The 25446-nt window shown below is 39.9% G+C and overlaps 1 pseudogene; it reads left to right on the top strand.

The window, feature by feature from the left end:
* Window positions 1-991: 991 nt before the first annotated feature.
* LOC127436634 (tripartite motif-containing protein 16-like protein) lies at window positions 992-25050 on the top strand (annotated as a pseudogene).
* The last annotated feature ends 396 nt before the right edge of the window (window positions 25051-25446 follow it).

Here is a 25446-nt window from a genome sequence, read left to right as displayed (position 1 = left end):
GGTCCATATTTCAGCCATATGCAACACACACACACACACACACACACACACATGCAATAATAATAATAATAAAAGGAGTGTCCGGACTCTGGATTGGTTCTATCCGGGCTGTGTTGGGTGTCTCATCTTGACAGTTTCCCCAAAAATTCTCTCATTTACTCACCCTCATGCCACCCCAGATGTGTTTGACTTTCTTTCTTCTGCTGAACACAAAGAATTTTAAAAGAAGATTTCGGCTCTGTAGGTCAGTAGAATGCAAGTGAATGGTGGCCAGAACTTTGAAGCTCCAAAAAGCACATAAAGGCATCATAAAAGTAATCCATAAGACTCCAGTGGTTAAATCCATGTCTTCTGAAGTGATAAGATAGGTGTGGGTGAGAAACAGATCAATATTTAAGTCCTTTTTTACTATAAATTCTCTTCCCTACCCAGCAGTTGGCGATATGCATGAAGAATCCGCAAAAACAAAACAAGAACGTGAAAGTGGATATTTATAGTAAAAAAGGACTTAAATATTGAACTGTTTCTCACCCACACCTATCTTATCACTTCAGAAGACATGGATTTAACCACTGGAGTCTTATGGATTACTTTTATGCTGGTTTTATGTGATTTTTGTAGCTTCAAAAATGTTGGTCAGCATTCACTTGCATAGTGAGGACCGACAGAACTGACAGTCACATCTGGGACATCTACACATCTTGGATGGGATGAGGGTGAGTAAATGATGAGAGAATTTTCATTTTTGGGTGAACTATCCCTTTAAATGTATTTTAGATAACAGTTTGTCTAACATACATAGTTCTCACACACACGCACAAAAAAAATAAATAAAAAAAATAAAACATTACAGTATAATGTGGCCTCTACCAGCTGACTCCTGCTCTGCACTTTCGGTTTCTCAAACACAGAACCAGAAAGCTCTTCAGTTCATGGGACTGAACCCTGTTTTAGCTGTTGTGCATCTCTCTAACTGTGTTGATACAGTGAAATGGCAGAAGCCAATATTTTAGTGGACCAGGACCAGTTCAGCTGTTGACTGGACTGAAGGATCCAGTGACCATTCCCTGTGGACACAGTTACTGTATGATCTGCATTACAGACTGCTGGAATCAGGATGATCAGAAGGGAGTCTACAGCTGCCCTCAGTGCAGACAGAACTACACTTCAAGACCTGCTTTAAATAAAAAAGTGGTGGAGAAACTGAAGAAGACTGAACTCCAAGCTGTTGTTCCTGCTCACTGTAGCTGGAGATGTGGAGTGTGACATCTGTACTGGAAGAAAATGCAAAGCTGTCAAGCCCTGTGTGGAGTGTCTGAACTCTTACTGTCAAAATCACCTCCAACAACATGAGGATTTCTTTAAAGGTAAAAGAAACAATTTGATGGAAGCCGTTGGAAAACTACAGGAGATGAACACTAATCAGTTGGACATCTACTGTCGTACTGACCAGCAGTGTGTTTGTTATCTATGCACAATGGATGAGCACAAAAACCATGACACTGGAACAGCTGGAACAGAGAGGACAGAGAAACAGGTATGAACTGAGAGCAGACATGCATGTTATAAAGCAAACAGTAATGCAAAATATTAAATGCCAACTTTTGGTTGTCCCATGTCTTTTAACTAATACGATATGAAAGGTTTACCCCAGTATGTTTGTCTTGCAGAAACAGTTGGAAAAGACACAGAAAGAGTTCAAGAAGAGAATCCAGCAGAGAGTGAAAGAAGTTCAAGAGCTGAGAAAGACTGTGGAGTCTCATAAGGTGAGTTTTGAGCAACTGCTTCCAATTTCAGACCCTTTTTATGATTCTCCTGCAGTCAGTCAGTTGACAGATATGAGTAAATGGACTGATTGTAATGTGTGTGTATCAGTGCTCTGCACAGACAGGTAACAATGGTAGGTAACGGTTTTATTTTGTTATTTTTATTTCAGTATAGAATCTGTAGTTATTTTTGTATGTTTAATAAAACCTCACATCATTTATATATATATATATATATATATACACACACACACACACACTCACCGAGCACTTTATTAGGTACACCTGTACACGTACTTATTCACGTGATTATCTAATCAGCCAATCATGTGGCAGCAGTTCAGTGCATAAAATCATGCAGATACGGTTCAGGAGCTTCAGTTTATGTTCACATCAACCATCAGTATGGGGAAAAAATGTGATCTCAGTGATTTGTAGTGTGGCATGATTGTTGATGCCAGACGGGCTGGTTTGAGTATTTCTGTAACTGCTGATCTCCTGGGATTTCCACACACAACAGTCTCTAGAATTTACTCCGAGTAGTGCCAAAAACAATAAACATCCAATGAGAGGCAGTTCTGCAGGCGGTAACACCTTGTTGATGAGAGAGGTCAACAGAGAATGGCCAGACTGGTTTGAGCGGACTAGAAAGGTTACAGAAACTCAGATAACCACTCTGTACAATTGTGGTGAGAAGAATAGCATCACAGAATGCACAAAATGTTGATCCTTGAGGCGGATGGGCTACAACAGTAGAAGACCACGTAAGGTTCCACTTCTGTCAGCCAAGAACAGAAAGCTGAACCTGCAGTGGGCCTCCAATCTGTGTACCTCAGCAGAAATCAGATTCGTCAGACCATGCGATGCTTTTCTAATCATCTACCATTCAGTTTTGGTGAACCTGTGCCCACTGCAGCCTCAGTGTTCTTAGCTGACAGTAGTGGTACCCGGAGGGGTCTTCTGCTGCTATAGCCCATCTGCCTCAGTGTTCGACATGTTGTACGTTCCTGTCAGCTTTAGGCTTGTCACTTTGGAGCTGTAGAATAAAGGACACTCTCTCTAAAGTTACTGGCGGGGAATACTCAGACCAGCCCATCTGGCAACAATCACGCCATGGTCCAAATCACTGAGGTCATATTTTTTTCCCATTCTGATGGTTGATGTGAACATTAACTGAAGCTCCTGACCCGTATCTGCATGATTTTATGTACTGCACTGCTGCCACACGATTGGCTGATTAGATAATTGCAAGTAGGTGTACAGGTGTAACTAATAAAGTGTTCGGTGAGTGTATATAGATTCAATATGATTGTAAACAATCCAAAGAAATGGAAATTTGGTTATAATGATAAAGTGGACAAAAAAATAATATATTATTTCCTTCAGATCGCAATCAGTTCACTCTGGATCCAAACACAGTGAATGAAAACCTCCATCTGTCTAAATGAAACAGAGTGGCTATACAAAATTACAAAGTCCAGCAGTATCCTGATCATCCAGACATATTTGATTATTATTTTCAGGTTTTGTGTAGTGAAGGTGTGTTTGGACGCTGTTACTGGGAGTTGAGTGGGAGTGATGTGCGTATATCAGTGTCATATAAGAGCATCAGCAGGAAGGGATGGGATGTTATATGTGGATTTGGATATAATGATCAGTCCTGGAGTTTGTTCTGTTCCCCTTCCAGATATACATTCTGGCACAATAACAAACGCACTGAACTCCCTGTAGTGTTGCGCTCCTGTAGAATAGGAGTGTATGTGGATCACAGTGCAGGAACTCTGTCCTTCTACAGCGTCTCTGACACAATGACCCTCATCCACAGAGTTCAGACCACATTCACTCAGCCTCTCTATCCTGGGTTTATGGATCAACAGTAAAATTGTGTATGGACTAATAATGAGGATACAGAGATTGTACAAAAATATCCGAAAAAAATATCCAAAACAACTCCAACCGTGAAGCTGGCTCACACTCTGTCTTCAAAAAACGACTAAAAACACATCTTTTCCATGAGCACTTAACCAGTCATTAAAAAAAAAAAAAAAAAAAAAAAAATCTGTTGCACTTTATTCTGTTTTGAATACTATTATGATGCTAGTAATACTTTGTAATACAGCACTTTTCATACCACTGTCTCCTTAGATGATTCGCTTATGTTTTCCTCTCTTGTAAGTTGCTTTGGATAAAAGCGTCTGCCAAATGAATAAATGTAATGTAAATGTAAATGTCATATGAGCCTTTGAGCTGCATGATACAGTATATAAGTTAATATATTAGAGACAGAGGTGGGGTCTTGATCTTGTGGTCTTGGTCTCAACATGTCTCGAGACCATATAAACGTGGTCTTGGTCCGGGTCTTGGAGGGTCTAGTTTTGGTCTTGTCTTGGTCTCAAGGGGTCTAGTCTTGACTACACCTCTGGTTAGAGAGTCTTTCATTTACATCAACACAACAATATACAGCTAAACTTATGTTATTTCATGTTGCATCAACATGTTATATAAGATATTTTAGAATGAAAACCTGCTCATCAAATTGAATAATGATTGTGAACCAAATATCAGAACTGAAAACTTCTTCATTAGTGCAAAAAAAAAAAAAAAAAAAAAAAAGGCTTTATTGAAACCAAGGTGCCAAAATGACTTGTTCTCTACTTCCTCCTCACTAATACGTCATAGTGAGGTATTACATCAGCCCAGGCCAGCCTCTGCATAAACAGATCAACGCCTACTTTATCGTCGACACTGCTTAGGCCCGCCCACCGGTCTTGCCATTAAAGTAGAGCGGTGAGATTATTTTTGGAGCAACAGGAGGTGTCACAATGGCCACGAAGATGTCAAGACGTTGCAGTGCAAGGTTGTGGGAAACTAGATTTCTTGCATTTGCTTCGCAAGGATCCTAACATTAAGAAAGAGTGGCTGATGTTTATTTTTATATAATGAAGTCCCGGATTGCGTCGGTAAGAAGTGTTTGTTTGCTTGCTCGCTTCATTTTGCCGATGATTCTTTCATAAAAAAGACACAGTTCGAAGCAGGCTTTACAAAAAGACTTAAATTATAAGTTGATGCATTGCCAACTATATTGGACCTGATAGCAACAAACAAGTGTGAGTATCCATGTTAACTGTTTTGCTGCGTATGTTTCAGACTGTTAGATGTGTACTGAGTATTTGATTTGATCCTAGTGATTTTAGATGCTCGTGTATTAGTTTTAATTCACAGGGATCTCTAAGCAGCATGTATTTTCTTGTTCTGTTGGCATGATGGCACAATTGCCACAGATGAACCTAAAGAGTATTGATATCAGTATATTTAAACAATCTCTTTCATTTTTAATGAAAACATGACTCATTGTAATGAACAACATATGTGTTTGTCACCACACTGAATATATGATGAAAGATGATTATATGACGAACGACTTGTTACATGTTGCACAGTAAGTGCATCCTTTCACAGTTATAAATGTGATAGCACCATGTATTTACACTTTATTTGGTACTGTCATGTGTTACTCAGAATTAGTAAAACACAGAAATGTTTCAGCGTTGGAAAATGCCCCAACTATGTAACAAGATACACACTGTTGTGTCGCGTCTTGGTTTAAACAACAATAAAAGTAATATATTACACAAATAGACAAGTAAGTTACAGTGATTTCTTACCACGCTATCACAGACTGCAGTATCCGTGGTGTTTGTGGAGGGGCTTAATTCAGGATCAGACTCTGGCTCAAACATGTATGAATTCCTCCAGTTGTCATTTTTTTAACCATCCTAAGTTTTCAAAACAACCCCACACATGCGTAACGGCAGGGGCGTTTACACTTATCCACATGCAAAGATGTTACCCAATCACAGCAGTGGGCGTTTAGACTGAAGTCTTCAAGAACACATGCCCCAAAAAATGGAGCATTTGAATCAGAGGCACAAAAACTGGATAGAAAATGACCAATTATTCCTAAATTATGACTACTTTTAATGAAAAAAATAATCACACTAACATTATAAGTGGACCTCAAGGAACATTATAAAATAAAAATCCAATTCATGACACCTTTAAGAGATAAGAGATGTAACTCTTAGACTGGACTGAAAAAAATAGTTTATCAAAACAAAACATTGACTGAACCAGTAGCACACATTACTTCGCTGTGAACGCCCTGAATACAAGTGTTTGCCAAATAGCAGCCCATCCATTGATTGATCATTAAGCTCATGACATTAGTTATTACTGGGAGTATTTACACTTGGTCACTTCATGCATTGTTACTGATCGGATTGCTATGCGAATGAATAAGCAGTTTCCATTTACACTTGGCCACATCAATGTGTCTCTGCCAAATGGATAATGCCAGGCAGTGAATTTAAAAGGTGTGATTTATAGAGCGCAACAGTGCCCGTCCACTTTTTCAGCTGTCTGGGTTCTGGAAGTATTTTTCCCATTCATTTTTTGCATAGTAATTTAATAAAATCCTCCATAAAAGAGTTGTAAACCATGAACCAAACCAACCAGCTCCTAGGTGAATCACAACATCACAAACTTTGTTTTGAGGCAAAAAGTATTTGAAAATCAGACAAAAAGACAATGGTACAAGGCTGTGCAAGGACGGATTAAGAACTGAGAGGCCCATTATACACCATGGAGGCCCCCCATGAAGTGATTACGTTCACCTTTTTGCGCTACAGGACACTTGGCAGATTTGGTTGGATTTTTCTAACTGATGGAAGAAAAGTTTTGAGCAATGTCTCACACAGCAAATTATATGTCCTTTTTAAATTATGAACCGATCCCAAATCATGCATTATTAATAGGGATGTGCATGGTATTCAAATACCAAAATCACTATTTGGTTATTCTGCACATGTTTAGAGGTCTTCATGATCTGAGTCTGATGTTACCTGACTAACCTACAGGTTTTGGGCCAGGTTCGGGTCAGTTTTTCAAGTAGGCTCTAGGACGAGTTATGGACTGTTCACATGTGCGTCTACACTGTTTTTCAATTGTTTTTCTAGACGATGTAAACATGCACTGGATGGACATCTTTGATTGTTGTGCCACCCACAACTAATTTTTTACAGCATACCACGCAGGAACATTGCATTTTTTTAGACATTGTTAAGTATTAAATAACTTTAATATTTATAAACGCATCTCAAGACACCTGTGTTACAATTTGTTGTGCAGGATTGTCACATTTTTATAGACACTGTGATAAACTGAAAAATAACTTCAATATTTATTAACACATCTCGAGACTCCAGTGTTCTGTTTCATCATTTGTTGTGCTGCATCAAGCTTTTTCAGCGCTGGTGTCACAAATCAACATTCTGATGAATTTCAGGTTGTAAAGAGGTCTTACTGTGATTGTTACACATGATTCCAGATTGTTTTTCACCTGGCAAAATTTCAGCGCTTGATAAATGGTGAGCCTATGTTTTTCCCCTTTTGCTCTGGTGTGCAGACAATAATTACACAAGTTAAATGCTGAATCATTTTAATATCAAAGCATCCCGAAGAAGTCCTATAAACAGTAGTGTTCGCTGCCTCATGGAAAGTGAACCTGCCCAGGCAGGTTTTGAGCAAGAGACAGACACATTGGGTGTGACATCAAGCCTCGGAAAGGTATTTATTCGACATAATAATTAACACAAAATGTCACAAAATGGTGAATAAAGTGTCATGGGGAATGGTGGCCAAATGAAAGGGGGATTTGGCATCCTCGCAGTGCAACGGGGCTCCGTGATAGTCAAGCAGTAGCGGATTTAGGCATGGGCGACATGTGCAGTTGCCCAGGGCGGCATCTTGCGGGGGGATGGCACGAGACACCCACACAGACCACCCAGATTCTAAGCGTTAAAATGACATCTATTTTGTTCAGATCAAGCAAGAGGTTATTCATTCATTATGTAATTATTATTATTATCATTATTATTATTTTGTTTTCCGTAGGGAGTGCCACCCACTGGCCTGGTATAAGCTCAGTTCAAGTTATCTTTCGATCAGTAAATATATATATATATATATTTTACAAATTCAAAAAGGAGTATTAAACCTGTCATAATTACTAAAAAAGAAGTTGTTAAAAAGCTCTAATGCAATAACTTGTGATAATATATGCAATATGAGAGATCTTAGTGGGCCGGTCATTTTTGACCGGGAACACAAAATGTGTTAGCACATGTTTTTTTTTTTTTTTTTTTTTTTTATATTGCATGATGGTAAGAGACTTTATTAAATGGAGCAACATCCAGGAAATGTCATGTGCCAATTGTCTTTTGTTAAATTATTATTATTATTTTTTTGGAATGAATGTTTACAAATGGTTGTTGAGCTCTTGAAGCAGGCTGAGTGAGGAGTTCAGAATGTTTAATGTGTTTCAAACTAGCTCATAAAAGGTTAATTGCATTTTAGATAATAGTCTAACATACCTAGTTCTCACAACAACACAGTCAGAAAATTTCCTTTGGCACAGCTTTGGCCCAAATAAACAGCTGAAATGTGGCCCAGCTCAGAAAGTGAATGATGCCCCAAATGAACCAAAACAGTGTCATAGCTCCACCAGTAAAAAGCAAAATTAGTAAAGCTTTTGTGGCCCATACATGGACCTTATATGTAATTCTTGTTTGGCTGAGTTCTGTTAAGGCCTGATGGCCCTTATGTGGCCCATATGTGGCCCATATGTGGCTGATAGACTAAATACCAGTATTTTAAATTATTTTAAAAAGCCAAAACTTCACTTACTTGAAGCCACTTGAAGGTGCATTCAGTAGTTTGGAGCCAATTTAAAACATTTTACACATTAATGAATGAATTGTGTTTTTGTGAAGTTTGATTCGAATGGTGTACACTCACATGAGATGAAAACTGTACTCATAATAGTTTTCTATAAAAAGTGTTTTATCCTACATGGTGCGGGTCACCCCCTTCAATGTGTTTCACGATGTTGAAATCACATGACCTGCTGTGTTTCACTAAATGCCGAAGAAGAGAATTGGCTGCCGTGGATACTCTTGGAGCGTTTCTCAATACCAAGTACGCCAAGTTCGGACTTGCGTACTTGGTAGTTTGGACGTGGCAATTTCTACTTGAGAGTACAAACTCCCGAGGACGGGAGGACGCAGTATGGTCATTCTGCATTTGGAACAGCAGCATACTTGATAACGTCACCATCTCAGCTGGTCTTTGCAATACATGCCTGCTCCGGTTATCTTCACTATAATATATATTTACAATAAAACTAAATATGATATAAAACAAAACCCTGCCTCTTTTCGTTTTCATTTTTTAAATATTAATATATATATATATATATATATATATATATATATATATATATATATATATATATATATATTGAGTGTTCCTAGATCCTAGAAAAAGCCAGTGTCGGGAAAAAGGTTGTTGTTGTGGACGTTGGTGAATGAATGAATGAGGAAAAACAAAATTAGACATCAGACATTAGAAAATTAGAAAAAAGCATCAAAATGGATCAGACCCTGATTGCCATTGGTAAAGAAGCTGTAGAGGGAGGCTGCCCAACTGAGGAGGCAAATCTGTCAAAGAAGCGCCAGGATGCGGTGGAGGATGGAGAGGAGACATGCCATATTAGCATGTCTCTCTAGCTTTGTACGTTTGTCTAATCATCTAGTACAATGTTAAAGTTCAGTAAAAATATAAAATGATGAACCTTAACTTTGTCCTCAGCCAAACCGATTTGCCAGGGAACAAATAATAGAATTAGACTCTGAGACCAAAGATTGCCCATTAGCAGGGTTGGGGAGTAACGGAATACATGTAATGGGATTACTTATTTAAAATACAAAATATAAGTAACTGTATTCCACTACAGTTACAATTTAAATCATTGGTAATTAGAATACAGTTACATTCTAAAAGTATTTTGATTACTGAAGAGATTACTTTGCATTTTATTGTCATTTGTTTCATTTAATATTTAGTCCTTTCAGATGGAAAACATTTATACATATAAATGATGCGATCCAAAGTGCATTTGAACAGCGGTGAAACACTTTCTTATGATGTGTTACATTCATACGAGCAGACAGAGAAGTAAGTTTGAAGTAAGTTTGGAGCAGAAGAAATAGAAATAAACCTTGTATAAATTGTCAGCTTTACGCTAAGCTAAAATGCTATTTCTAGCCATTTTACCTGCACATGTTACCAGACACGATCATATTTTTTTATCAAGAAAATTCACGTTGGATCATAATTTCTTTTTTTCTAGTAAGACCTTTGATATTAGGGCAAAAATCATATTCTTGATAATAATTTTTTATTGTTTTCCTATAAAAATATCTAAAAATCCTTAAAACAAGATCAATTAGATTTATCTTGTTTTAGAAACAACACTGTATAAGATATTTAGGTTTTTCAGAGAATGTATTTTTAACATGTGTATTTTGTCTTACTTACTGTTTTATCTCTTTGTTAATCTTTAAATGTTGGAGAAAGTCACTCAACCTGTTTTGATTAATCAAGCCATTACTATTTTTAAAGAAATAAAAGCAATTAAAAATATATTATTGACACATATCAGCCAATGATGTTTTAGTGTTGCAAATAAAATAATTCCACATATGATTTACTACTCTGACAAGTGTAATCGCCAGTTCCCATTCAAACCAATGTCCCATGTTACCCCGTGAAACCATTAAAATCACTCTTAAACTGTGTCAGATTTATTAGAACAAACATCGATGAAAAAACTCGGTTTAATACATTTAACATTTTAATAAAAATTGTAATGTGCAAAACATCTTGTCTTGGCTCCTTGGTAATTCACATTTTACGAATCTGCTGAAAATGAAATTAAATTATTCACGTGCACGCGCACACCCCCAGTTAACACGATACCCAGTTTATCCATAACACCGGCACAAAACTAGAGTAAAAATTGGTAATATGGGCATCTATGTCTTCATTCGTTTAGTGCAAAGTAGTTTGGCACAGCGATTGTTGTGGATTTTGTGTAAACCATGACGTTGGTTGCTTGGAAATAAAATGAGTCCTTCAAATACAGTATTCATGGACATGTTAAATTTGATCATCAAAAACAATTCTAATCTTTCCTTTACCATGACATTCTGTATCGCTAGATAACTGAGGTTTACTTCACGCTAAGCAGTTCTTTAATAAGGGTAATAACTGTGTTTAGAAATAAGGTGAAAACATAGACAGTCTCCAAAGATTATTGATATGAGGGACAATAATAATCTGTCCTTAAAGGTGCAGTATGTAACAATTTTCATGTAATATTCACCTTTTTTTTTTTGTTTTTTTTTTTTGCCAATTTGTGAATGGCTTGTAAAAAATGAGCCCTTCCCAGACTTCCTAGGTTGCCTATTAAAGCCTGTAGACTGATTTTCACGCGGCGCGGGTCGGTTTTGCCGGGAAAATCCAAAGGATGTGACGTTTATGTGCGCTCCCGAGAGCTTTGCCTCAGTAATAGCTTGTCTTCCGCTATTCAACAGCGACAACAGACAGTCTGCAACAATAGGTAACGTTATCTTAGAGATGGAATCCAGCAAACGTCCAGCTCCCAGCACAACACCGACTCCTACACAAACTCAGAGTAAGCCAAAAAACAAAAAACAAACAAACAAACAAAAAAACATTTATCTACTGAATCCCGTCTGGCTAAGCGGGAACGTGGTCGAGCAAAAACTAGAGTGAACATCGGCAGGACATTTGATTCCTGGAGGGACCTTCATTCGGTTTTGGAGATCAAAACCGACCCTGAATTGGCATTCTTCTTACTGAACAGGTAAGCTTACATAACTGCAAAGCATGTGAAAAATAGTGCCATAAGGATTGATCTGTGTAATTTTAGCTAACTTGATCTTGCCTGCTAACGCTGACGAATTGCAAGCTACCTTGCGTCGAAAATTTCAAATAATTTCAACGATATTCTCTTTATAATAAAAGTCAGGTATACAGGATAAATTTAAGCAAATACGTTGGTTTCTTGATCGTAGTACAACATATGACATACAAGGCATACAATAGTGCAAAATAACAGTGCAGTGCATCAGTAAACTGTCTGGTATAGTTCGGTAGTATGTAGCTGTATGTGTGTATCAGTATGCTATGTTAGCTGATAAGTAGTTTTAGTTTAGTCTCAAAATTTGTAGTAAAACAATCATAACTGTGTAATTTTAATTATGCTACCTCATCTGTCAGCATGATGCCGGTGGGTCACGTTTTGTCTCTTTGTACGTTACGTCATTGTTTTGGCCGATGCTCGCTCGCTCGCGTCCCTATGGAGTGTGTGCACGAGCGTGAGCACGAGCAACAGGTAGCTGACTGCAGTTCACTTAATGGCCACAGGTGTCATTAATAACAATGGTTTCTGAATTTTACATACTGCACCTTTAACTGTGGAAGCATGTTCACTTGATTTCTTATGTTTGTTTTTAGGAAAAGCAGTTATATTATAGGAGTAATAAATAACTTTAGAAATTACCTCAAACATTTTCCAGATGCAAATGATATTCCAGAGATGGCGGGGCAGCAGAGACGATTATGCTGATCCAGGTCGATAGATGGCAGTACAGCATCTAACACCACTGTCGTATCGCTACTTAAAGTACACGAAGAAGAGCAATGTTAATGCTAGCTAGAGAACTACTGAATGCCCATTTAAGGGTGTGTCAGGATTCGGCAGTTGTGAGGAGAGACAAAAGAGAGGGAAAATGACCACTCTCCAGTATTTAAGTTTCTGCTGCAGTGACATCTTTACTCCTCCACTAATAGAAATTGAAAGAAGATGCTACAACAACGAGACCAACCAATGGCATTGTTGAACAGGCTGAGGTGTGCACTCCCACACCTGAATACATGTGTTTTTCCAAGTATAAACCAAATGTTAACCACAAGTTAATGTTTTCCATGGCTTGCCATAGCCAGGCCACGTATGGCTCTCAGCTATGTGTTGTCATCTGAGCCATATACCTCAATGCCAGTTGTGACCTAAGAGAAAATTCCCTCCAATTCAAAAGCTTTGGCAAAACATATATGGTGAAAGTTTGGCCCACATGTGTTTAGCCATGCCAGATCTAGGCCAGATTTGACAACTAACTTCCACATTTGGCCCAGGTTCTTGCTATCTGTGTAAATATGTGGCATTTGTGCATCTAATGCTTAAAAATAACTGGCACACAATACTATTTAAAAAGTGTACCTAATTCGATTAATGGAATGTGCCATAAGACACATAGCCTACAACCACAGACTGAAACAGAAAACAGTGTTTGAGCGGCCTCTACCGGCTGACTCCTGCACTGCATTTTTGCATTTCTCAAACACGGAACCAGGAAGCTCTTCAGTTCATGGGACTGTTTATAGTTGTTTAGCTGTTATGCTTCTCTCTAACTGTGTGTAGATACAGTGAAAAGACAGTAAACACAATAAACAGTTGGACATCTACTGTCGTACTGACCAGCAGTGTGTTTGTTATCTGTGAACAATGGATGAGCACAAAAACCATGACACTGGAACAGCTGGAACAGAGAGGACAGAGAAACAGGTATGAACTGAGAGCAGATGTGCATGTTATAAAGCAAACAGTAATGCACATATATATATATATATATATATATATATATATATATATATATATATATATATATATATATATAAACCTAAAGGGATAGTTATGAAAATTCCTCATAATTTTCTCACCCTCATGCCATTCCAGATGTGATGTTTATGACTTTTTTTTCATCTGCTGAACACAAATGAAGATTTTTAGATAAATATCCCAGCTCTGTAGGTCCTCACAATGCAAGTGAATGGGTAACATCATTGTGTAGCTCCAAAAAGCACATACAGGCAGCATAAAATTAATCCATAAGACTCCAGTGGTTAAATCCATGTCTTCAGAAGTTATATGATAGGTGTGGGTGCGAAACAGATCAATATTTAAGTTCTTATTTACTATAAATTCTCCTCCCTGCACAGCAGATAGTGATATGCACAAAAAATGTGAATCGCCAAAAACAAAAGAAGAATAATGTGAAAGTGGAGATTTATACACTGCCTGGCCAAAAAAATAAAATAAAAAATAGCATACTCTAATATTTCGTTGGACCGCCTTTAGCTTTGTTTATGGCATACATTTATTGTGGCATTGTTTCAGCAACCTTATGCAACATCACAACAACATTTATTTCCATCCAGAGTTGCATTAATTTTCCCTAAAGTCTTCTCCAGCACATTCCAAAGATTTTCATTGGGGTTAAGGTCAGGATTCTGTGGTGGCCAATTCATGCATGAAAATGATTCCTCATGCTCCCTGAACCACTCTTTCACAATTTGAGCCCGATGAATCTTGGCATTGTCGTCCTGGAATATGCCCGTGCCGTCAGGGAAGAAAAAATCCATTGATGGGATAACCTGGTCATTCAGTACATTCAGGTAGTCAGCTGACTTCATTTTATTGCCACATAATATTGCTGAGCCAAGACCTGACCACTTGAAGCAACCCCAGATCATAACACTGCCTCCAGAGGCTTGTACAGTGGGCAATATGCATGATGGGTGCATTGCTTCATGTGCTTCCATTGTTACCCTGTTGCGGCCATCACTTTGGATAGGGTAAATCTGGACTCATCAGACCACATGACCTTTTTCCATTGCTCCACAATCCAATCTTTATACTCCCTAGCAAACTGAAGTCGTTGTTTTCCAATTAGCCTCACTAACAGTTGGATTTCTTGTGGCCACACAGATGTTTAGTCCCAATACTGTAAGTTCTCATCACATTGTGCGTATGGAAATGCTCTTACTTTCATTATTAAACATAGCCGTGAGTTCTACTGTCGATTTTTTATGATGTGACTTCACTAAGCGTTTTAGTGATCTCAGATCACAATCATTTAAAATTTGTTTCCGACCACATTTCTTCTGCGTAGCTGACGGTTCACCATTATCCTTCCAGGTTTTAATAATGCGTTGGACAGTTCTTAACCCAATTCCAGCAATCTCCTTAGTTGTTTTCTTTGCTTGATGCAGGCCAATAATTTGCCCCTTCTGAAACACAGTAACATATTTTCCATGACTACGAGGTACGTCTTCCGACATGGTTGTTTAATAAATGAGACACTACACACTGCATCAGTTAGGGTTAAAAGAATTGTTGCCAGCTGAAACATATTAATCACTACAATAATGATCCAATCATAGGCTCTTTTTTTTTTTTTTTTTTTGGACCAGGCAGTGTAGAAGAAAAAGGACTTTAATATTTATCTCAATTCTAGTATATATAATATGGTAATATCATATATAATGGTAATAATGATAATATCTATGTAAGAAGGTACAGTGTTACTCGATGAAAATTTGGCTCTTAAATATTCTCTCGTGCAAATTTTCAAAGTTGGCACATCAAGACACATTTGATGTCAATGAAATCAAACAGCATTAGTTCTTCAATGTCTTTTAAGCAAGTGTGATGTGCCCAGTATGTTTGTCTTGCAGAAACAGTTGCAAAAGACACAGAAAGAGTTCAAGAAGAGAATCCAGCAGAGAGTGAAAGAAGTTCAAGAGCTGAGAAAGACTGTGGAGTCTCATAAGGTGAGTTTTGAGCAACTGCTTCCAATTTTAGACCCTGTTTATGATTCTTCTGCAGTCAGTCAGTTGACAGATATGAGTAAATGGACTGATTGTAATGTGTGTTGTGACGAGGAGGAGGGAGTGGCTGGGCCATGAGGGTGTACGGCCAGCACTGAATCAGATGATCAGTGGGAGAGCGAGATAAAGGGGAGCCGGAGATGCCAGTTCGAGAGAGAGATGCACGAGGCCGCGCTGCATGTGTGTTTGTTTATGTTTTATTTTGTTTTAAGTTCATTTATATCATTAAACCTTATGTTTACTGTTCAGCCGGTTCTTGCCTCCTCCTTTCCCATCCTTTAACTGTTACAGTGGTGCCGAAACTCAGGAGGGAGGAGGGATGTGCTGTCGCAGAGTCCTCGCCGCTGCCGTCCGCCAGAGGAGCAGCCGCGTCTGTCTGCCTGGGGACAGAGGGGTCGCTGCCGGTATGCGAGTGCCGGAGGAACTGCTGTTGTCCGCCGAGAAGGAAAGGAGCAGTTCCTTCCGCCAGGGGTCGGAGAGCTCGCTGCCGTCTGCCAGGGTAGGAGCGAGCTGTCGTCCACCAGGGGGCGGAGGAGCGGTTGAGGACCGGGCGACGGTGTGTCTGGGGACCAGCGAGCAAGTTTTTCTCTCTCTCCTCTCTCTCTCTCTCTCTCTCTGTGTCTCCCTTGCTCACCCTCTCCCCACGCCTCCCCTCGTCCCTCCCCCAGGTTCCCAGGAGGCAGGGTGGACCACCGACTGACAGAACGGCCAGAAAGGCAGTGTTTCCCCTCCAGAGATTGGGGGGGGGTTGTGTTTAGTCAGACCGGTGGCGCCCCGGCCTGAGTCGGGTGGGGGAGGAGTGTGATGAGGAGGAGAGTGTGGATCAGATGATCAGTGGGAAAGCGAGATAAATGGGCACCGGAGACAGCAATTAGAGAGAGAGATGCACGTGGCCGCATTGCATGTGTGTGTGTTTGTTTATGTTTTATGTTGTTTTAAGTTCATTTATATCATTAAACCATACATTTACTGTTCAGCCGGTTCCTGCCTCCTCCTTGCCCAACCTTAACTGTTACATGTGTTTAACAGCACTCTGCACAGACAGCAGTGGAGGACAGTGAGAGGATCTTTAGTGAGTTGATGCGCTCCATTGAGAGCAAGCGTTCTGAGGTGACACAGCTGATCAGAGATCAGGAAAAGGCTGCTGTGAGTCGAGCTGAAGGACTCTTAGAGCGACTGGAGCAGGAGATTGCTGATCTGAGGAGGAGAGACGCTGAGCTGGAACAGATTTCACACACACATGATCACATCCATGTCCGCGAGGTAACAGAACTCTATTAAAGCAGGACAGTGATCTGACTTGACTTGATCTTAAGTGACACCATGATATTGCAGGAGACTTTTACTAAATTCACCGACACGTTAATCAAGTAATGTTTATGATGTTAGCAATATTTTTAACATTACAATATGTTTTATCATGATGATTTGCATTATGAATCTGCTGTTTGTCTTTGTGTGTCTGTAGAGTTTCCAGTCTCTCTCTGTTCCTATATCTGAATCTACAGACATTCCCAGCATCAGTTCTCGCCTCTCTTTTGATGATGTGGGAAAATCTGTCTCACTGCTAAGAGGGAAACTTGAGGATTTCTGCAAAGAGGAGATAGAAAAGATATCTGGTAGAGGTAAAGTGCTGGAGATTTATTCATGTTCAAAAATTATAAAATAAATTAATTGAAAGTATAATCCTGTTTAATCCTGTCAATCACAACACAGGGACATTTAAACAGCCGCTTACCTCACTGCTGTGACAATTCTTCCAACATCCCTCCAACTCCCCCTCTCCACCTCTACTTCCATTCACTTCTATCATGTATTTTATAATATTTCCCAAGGGGGAAGCCAAATATGTTTACCTTTTTACAACATTGATTTCCAGTCCACAAATCTGATTGGACGAGTGGCATTCCAAGAGTGCTAATATAAGTCATAACAGCACGGGAACGCTTTACCGTTTGTATCAATCTGTTTGTGTTTGTGGCATTGCAAACTAAAGTTTAAGAGCAGTGTAGAGAGCTAGAGGTGGAGATTTTGATTCATCCCAGTGACATTACACATTTAGGCCATGTGGTGGTGTGTTATGAGGGAGTTGTCATTGAGAGAGTCTGCGCTGTCTGTTAGTGAATGTGTGGGTTCCAATGAAGTCAAAACATCGCCATTGTCTCTCAATCCATGATCACTCAGAGCCGATTACTACCACAATGACCCTACAGTATTTTCACACACAAGAGTGTTTTTGGGATGCTCCTTTGTTTTTCCTTGCATATTTATTTACTTGTTCATTGAACTGTTGAATAAAAAAGTTCACACTCGCAATCATGCTGTCCGTGTTTCAGCATGGCTGTGATTACCTGCGGCCTTGTGCCTATGGCCGAATCACAGCAGTGCTGATATACAGGAACAATAGCACTCTTGCTTGTGTGATAGTATTTTATTATTGCACTTAATGATTATATGAAAATGTGAACTTGTATAATGTCTGTTGGTTTCCATAGTAAGATGCATCCAGATCATTCCCACTCTAGGCCCCGAAACCAGAGACGAGTTCTTACAATGTAAGTGTTACTAATAAAACACGTACAAACAAATAGACAGATAGAGAGACAGACACACACACGTTTGTTTTTCTATCATGGTGGAGACTTTCCATTTACTTTTTGTTTTAATAAAAATTGTCTCAGTTACATATGTAACCCTGGTGCCTTGAGTAGGGAACGAGAAGCTGCGTCAGAGCTGATGCATTGGGAACACCCCCATGTGGTCACAAGGTCTGAAGTAGGGCTGCACGATTTGTACAAAAAGTTGCAATTATTTTGAAAAATATTGTGATTGCGATTTGAACTGCGATATGATAAAAAAACAAAAATTAATAAGTGATTCCTTTTGACCAAAATGTTGTAATGTTTTTCCCATGTTCTACTGCCAATAAAAAGACTAAGGCTTCTCTTTGAGGTGTCACAATTGAGTCCTCTTAAAATTAAACAAACTTTTTCATATAGTGTCCAATGGGTACATTAGTGTCTCTTCTCCCACAAAATGGCCACTCATCCATAAAGCTGTCCAGATGAGTTCCATAGCCTCGCAGTCTCCTGATGAAATCGAGGGAGATCATTAGTGCTGACGAAGCACCCCACATGTCGGTTTGCCATCACTGTGAACTAGAAAATGTGTTTTCGGGCCTCTTTGCTCCCTAGGTTGGGGAACTGGTCAGAGTTCACCCTCTGTGAGACAGGACTCCCAAACAAGAGAGAAAGACAGAAAGTCTGGGGCTACTCCCCGAAATGCCTCATTCACATCACGACCTCTTTCAGAAAAACACATTATTAGAAAATAGGAAAACAGGTGCCTATCTTCTCCATCATTACCACAACAAATCCTCCAAACCAGCATTTCATAATGGCAGTGGCCTGCTGGGCATGTGATTCTCATGGTCCGTTTTGCCAGAAAATTCCTGCTGGACAAGGCTGCATGCCAGCTCTAGGAACATGTCTGACAGGCGATAATAGTGCTTTCACCTGGGGAGGAGGAAGGAAAACACAAGGAAATGTCTGGTCAGCCAATAAATTGTTGTGATTCTGTAGGGCTTCAGACCTCATGACAACTTGAGAGCTGTTCCCATCTTTGTTACAGCGTCAAAGTGAACTACGAACAGGAACTTTTGTTTTTTAACCCTTAACCCTAAACCTACTCCTAAACCTAACACTCACAGAAACCTTTCTGCATTTTTACATTTTATTAAAACATTATTTAGGATGTTTATTGAAGTTGCTCATTTCTTTTGTTTATGTCGTCTTTGACTTACACTGACATCTAGGGTCCTGGATGCAGCATTATCCTAACAAAATAGTTTTCAATTAGCAATGGCAATGTAGAAATTCACTATTCACAGTCACCATAATTAGTTAAATCTATGAGGGAAAGTGTCCAATAACAGGGTGATTACTGAGATTATGCATGCAGTATTTGACCAGTCATGACATCATAACATGGCAGCCTCCATGAGGGGACCCTCTCCATGTCATACATAATAGCTTTCATAAGGTTACTGATATGGCTGGAGTCTTTATCTTATGTGAGTGCTAATGATTTTATACATACAGTATGTAAAAAAAAATAATACAATTTTTTTTTTTGTAAAACTTGTAATGAGGATTAGTAAAAATGCACATTTAACATATTTCCTTGTGGGTAATGTTGGCTGGTACCATGGATGTAGGTGATTACAGGTTTTACTATCCTTGTCAGGGCATTTGGTGGCCATAATGTATGCAAAACATAACCCCCAAAACACACACACACACGTTCTTTGTTTTCTATCATCGTGGGGACTTTCCATAGACTTCTATGGATTTTATATGGATCTAACGATAATTTCTATACCCTAACCCTACCCTTAAACTTAACCCTCACAGAAACCTTTTTGCATTTTTACATTTTCCAAAAAAAACATCATTTAGTATGTTTGCTAAGCTATTTCCCTGGCTGGTCCCCACAATCAAATCACTTTTATTGTCACACAACCATATACACAAGTGCAATAGTTTGTGAAATTCTTGGGTGTAGTTCCGAGCAACAAAGCAGTCATGACAGTGATGAGACATATACCAGTTTACAATAAACTTAAGATTTACACAACACAATTTAAAATCTAATATAAACATAATTACACACAACACAATATACAAATAATAACATACAATGTACATTATACAATACACACAATATAGAATACACATTATACAATAAAAAATAGTATATATAGTATATATAAAATGTACAGTAGGTTGTATTGTACTGTATTGACATTCAGGCTGTCGGTTGATATTCAGTTGCCAGTGTGTTGTTAAGAGAGATATAATTATGACAGTCCAGTGTGAGATAATAAGATTAATAAAGTGCAGTGCTGATGTATATTGATCGTGAGAGATCAAGAGTTCAAAAGTCTGATTGCTTGGGGGATGAAGCTGTCATGAAGTCGGCTGGTGCTGGTCCTGATGCTGCGATACCGCCTGCCTGATGGTAGCAGTGAGAGCAGCCCATGGCTCGGGTGGCTGGAGTCTCTGATGATCCTCCGAGCTTTTTTCACACACCGCCTGGTATATATGTCCTGGAGGGAGGGAAGCTCACCTCCAGTGATGTGTCTGGCAATTCGCACCACCCTTTGCAGGGCTTTGTGGTTGTGGGCAGTGCTGTTGCCATACCAGGCAGAGATGCAGCCAGTCAGGATGCTCTCTACAGTGCTGGTGTAGAACCGTGTGAGGATGTGGCGGTTCATTTCAAACTTCCTCAGCCATCTCAGGAAGAAGAGGCGCTGATGAGCCTTCTTCACAATGGCCTCAGTGTGGACAGACCATGTGAGTTCCTCAGTGATGTGGACACCCAGGAACTTGAAGCTGCTGACTCTCTCCACGGGTGCTCCATTGATGGTGATGGGGCTGTGTTCTCTTTCTCTTCTCCTGAAGTCCACCACAAGCTCCTTTGTCTTACTGACGTTGAGGGAGAGGTTGTGCTCCTGACACCAGCGTGTCAGATTGTGCACTACCTCTCTGTAGGCTGTTTCATCATTGTCAGTGATCAGACCTACCACTGTCATATCATCAGCAAACTTAATGATGGCATTGGAGCTGTGTGTTTCCACACAGTCATGTGTGTACAGGGAGTACAGGAGTGGGCTGAGAACACAGCCCTGTGGGGCTCCAGTGTTGAGGGTCAGTGATGAGGAGATGTTACTGCCCATTCTCTCAGATGTTAAGCCCGGAGTTTCTCATCAAGCTTGGAGGGCACTATGGTGTTGAATGCTGAGCTGTAGTCTACAAACAGCATTCTCACATAAGTGTTCCTTTTTTCCAGGTGGGAGAGAGCAGTGTGTATTGTAGATGCAATGGCATCATCAGTGGAGTGGTTGTTGCGGTAAGCAAACTGCAATGGGTCCAGTGATGGAGGCAGCACAGAGCAGATGTAATCTCTGATTAGTCTCTCAAAGCATTTGCTGATGATGGGGATCAGAGCAACAGGATGCCAGTCATTTAAGAAAGTGATTTTGAATTGCTTTGGTACAGGCACAATGGTGGATGTTTTAAAGCATGTGGGGACTACAGACAAAGAGAGGGAAAGGTTGAAAATGTCCATAAAAACACCAGCCAGTTGGTTCATGCACGCTCTGATGACGCGGCTCGGAATGCCGTCTGGACCCGCGGCTTTACGGATATTCACCCGTTGGAAGGATCAGGTTACATCCGCTACAGAGATGGAGAGTGAACTAACCTCTGTAGCTTCGGCCACAAGAGCTCTCTCCGCAAGGGCGGTGTTATTTCCATCGAAACGTGCATAAAAAGTATTTAGCTCATCTGGGAGAGAGGCAGCGGTGTTCACAGTAGAGTTTTTATGCCCTTTAAAGTCCGTGATGATATTAATTCCCTGCCACATGCTTCTAGAGTTGGTGGTATTAAACTGTCCTTCAATCTTGTTCCTGTACTGGTGTTTTGCTGCTCTGGCATAACTGGCTTGTTTATGCTCCTCCGCGTTCCCGAAATTAAAAGCGGAGGTCCACGCGAACATCGCTATTAATCCAAGGTTTCTGGTTCGGGTAGATCCGTATTGTTTTAGACGGAACAACATCCTCTACGCACTTTCTGATGAAACACATGACACTATCAGCGTAAAGCTCGATGTCGTCATCAGAGGTGGACCGGAACATCTCCCAGTGGACCGGAACATCTCCCAGTCCGCGTGATCAAAACAGTCTTGTAGCGTAGAGTCTGACTGGTCTGACCAGCACTGGATCATTCTGAGGGTGGGTGCTTCCTGTTTCAGTTTCTGCCTGTAAGCGGGCAGAAGCAGAATGGAAGAGTGGTCCGATTTGCCAAATGGTGGGCGGGGGAGGGATTTGTAGCATCCCGGAATGGAGAGTAGCAATGGTCCAAAACCCGGTCCCCTCATGTGTTAAAACTGATGTGTTGGTGGTATTTTGGTGTGATTGATTTGAGATTGGCTTTGTTAAAGTCCCCGGTCACAATGAACGCGGCCTCAGGGTGCGCGGTTTCCTGCTTGCTTATAATCCCATACAGTTCCTTGAGTGCCCGGTCTGTGTCGGCTTGTGGTGGGATGCTCACAGCTGTGATAATGATCGCTGTGAATTCCCTCAGTTGCCAGAATGGTTGACACAGAAGCATGAGAAATTCCAGATCAGGAGAGCTGAAAGACTTGATAGAATGTACGTTCCTCTGATCACACCAGGATTTGTTGATCATAAAACATACACCACCACCTCTGCTTTTACCTGAGAGGTCTTTCGCTCTGTCCGCTCGGTGCACGGAGAACCCCGCGGGTTCGATGGCTGAGTCTGGAATCTCCGCAGACATCCAAGTTTCTGTTAGGCAGATAATGCAGCAGTCCCTCGTCTCTCGTTGGAAAGAGATCCGTGCTCTCAGCTTTCAGAGCTTGTTGTCCAGAGACTGAACATTTGCCAGTAGAATACTGGGTAGTGGGGGTTGATTTGCATGACGTCTTACTCTGATGAGAATGCCGGCTCTGTTTCCCCTTTTCCTTCTGCGTTTCTGTGGCCGGGCTGCCCAGACAAAAGACTCTGCTGGCGTGTTTGTAAACAGCGTGTCGGCATTGAGGAATTTGAATTCCGGTTTACGGTGTGTAATTGCAGAACCAGTGTCCAAAAGTGTTTGTCTGTTGTAGACAATAAGGCAGACAACATCCAAGACAAAAAACATAAGAATTGTAAACAAAACAAACAAAAAACTACAATGTTGTGTCGGAGCTCGCAACGCAGCAGCCATACTCGGTGCCATCTTGAGTCCAATGCGATCACAATGTAGGTGATCTCATGTTTTACTATCCTTGTGGGGACATTTGGTCCCCACAGTGGAGGTTAAACCTGTACACACACACACACACACACACACACAAAGGCTTATTATAACAGATTAATGAAAGTGACTATACCATGGAAAACAAGACAGTGAAATTGAAAGTAATCTATCTGTGTAGACAGTTACTTGTTATAAGATCTCATAGCATTTATTAACCCGGGCAATAAACATTCTTTATTTTTATTCATATAAATAGCAATCCAAAGGTAATGGAGAATTGTGTATAATGAAGTGTTAAAAAAAATGATATTTTCTCTTATTTTCTCCAGATTCCCAACAGTATACTCTGGATCCAAACACAGTATATAAACGCCTCCGTCTGTCAAAGGAGAACAGAGTGGCTACACACACTGGCACAAACCAGCAGTATCCTGATCATCCAGAGCGATTTGATAGTTGGTTGCAGGTGTTGTGTAGAGAGAGTGTGTGTGGACGCTGTTACTGGGAGGTTGAGCTGAGTGGGAGTGATGTGCGTATATCAGTGTCATATAAGAGCATCAGCAGGAAGGGATGGGATGTTATATGTGGATTTGGATATAATGATCAGTCCTGGAGTTTGTTCTGTTCCCCCTCGAGATATACATTCTGGCACAATAACAAACGCACTGAACTCCCTGTAGTGTTGCGCTCCTGTAGAATAGGAGTGTATGTGGATCACAGTGCAGGAACTCTGTCCTTCTACAGCGTCTCTGACACAATGACCCTCATCCACAGAGTTCAGACCACATTCACTCAGCCTCTCTATCCTGGGTTTGCAGTTTGTAAAGAATCAACAGTGAAATTGTGTAAGATCTAATACAAATGTTACAGAGATTGTACTAATAATTTGGTCTTATCGGCGTTGAGCTACATTAAGTAACATCTCTGCCCTAGATACAAGTGCTTGCTGAATTGTTATTCTTTCTTGAGACTGGATCACTCAGATACTGATCCAATTGTGTGCTCATTTTTGAGAGCTGTGGTCATTCTTTACCCTTTTCCCATCTGCTTAGAAGATGCCTGTTGTTTTTACTTAACTTTTATTAGTTCTGTTAAACCTAAATATTGAGCTTGCACCCCCTGAAACATCTGTAGAAGTTAAGTGTAAAGAACTCACAAAATACGATGAACTCACTGCTTCATGAGTCCAACAGAAGATTAGTAAAATATTGGATAATCTATTTAAATAAGCTTGAAAATTGTACGATGTGAAGAGACTCGTGTAATTATTTCATGGAGTAACATCCCGGAAGTGTCCTGTGCCACAAGCAGGGACTAAAAATGGTTCAAATAATGAAAACGAACAACATGTTTAGCAGCATGATTTTCAATTGTTCCAATGAAATCGATATTTTTAAATGCTGGTAACCCGTTATAACAGGATAATTATGTTACGATAATTTTTCATGAAGCTAAAGGCCAAAGGTTTTATCTGAAGTAAATTTTAGGATCTACACCACTTCATGTTGCCCCAAAAAATGAAACATGCTTTGATCCTGAAGGAAACTGCTGCATCACACATTTGCCTGATTGCCCATTGTGGATGTCGCATTCTCTGAATGAAGACCTGTATAACTACAGTTGTGCTCAAATTTTGCATACCCTTGGAGAATTGGTAATATATGTACCATTTTTAAAGAAAACATGAGTGAGCAGGCAAAACACATTTCTTTTATTTCTTATGGAATTCATATTCAACTGTAGGTTATAACAGAATGGCACAATCATAAAACAAAACATGGCAACAAAGAAAAAAATGAAATGACCCCTGTTCAAAAGTCTGCATACCCTTAGTTCTTAATACTGTGTATTGCCCCCTTTAGCATCAATGACAGCATGCGGTCTTTTGTAATCAGAATCAGAATCAGCTTTATTGCCAAGTACGCTTACACATACAAGGAATTTGTATTGGTGACAGGAGCTTCCAATGTACAACAATACAAAAACAGCAGCAAGTCATAGATAATAATAAAAAAATAATAATAATTATACACATACGTACACACACACACACATACATACACACATATACATACGTAGTGCGAATCTAATACATATCTGTTATGTACAGTGCAAATTACAAATCTGTTATGTACAGTGCAAATGTTTTTTTTGTTGTTTTTTTTTTGTTTTGTTTTTTAAATAGTTGTCTATGAGGCCCCAAA

The sequence above is a fragment of the Myxocyprinus asiaticus genome, chromosome 47 (genome assembly GCF_019703515.2).
Source record: "Myxocyprinus asiaticus isolate MX2 ecotype Aquarium Trade chromosome 47, UBuf_Myxa_2, whole genome shotgun sequence".
Taxonomy (NCBI): domain Eukaryota; kingdom Metazoa; phylum Chordata; class Actinopteri; order Cypriniformes; family Catostomidae; genus Myxocyprinus; species Myxocyprinus asiaticus.
This window is presented reverse-complemented; position numbering and strand designations above follow the sequence as displayed.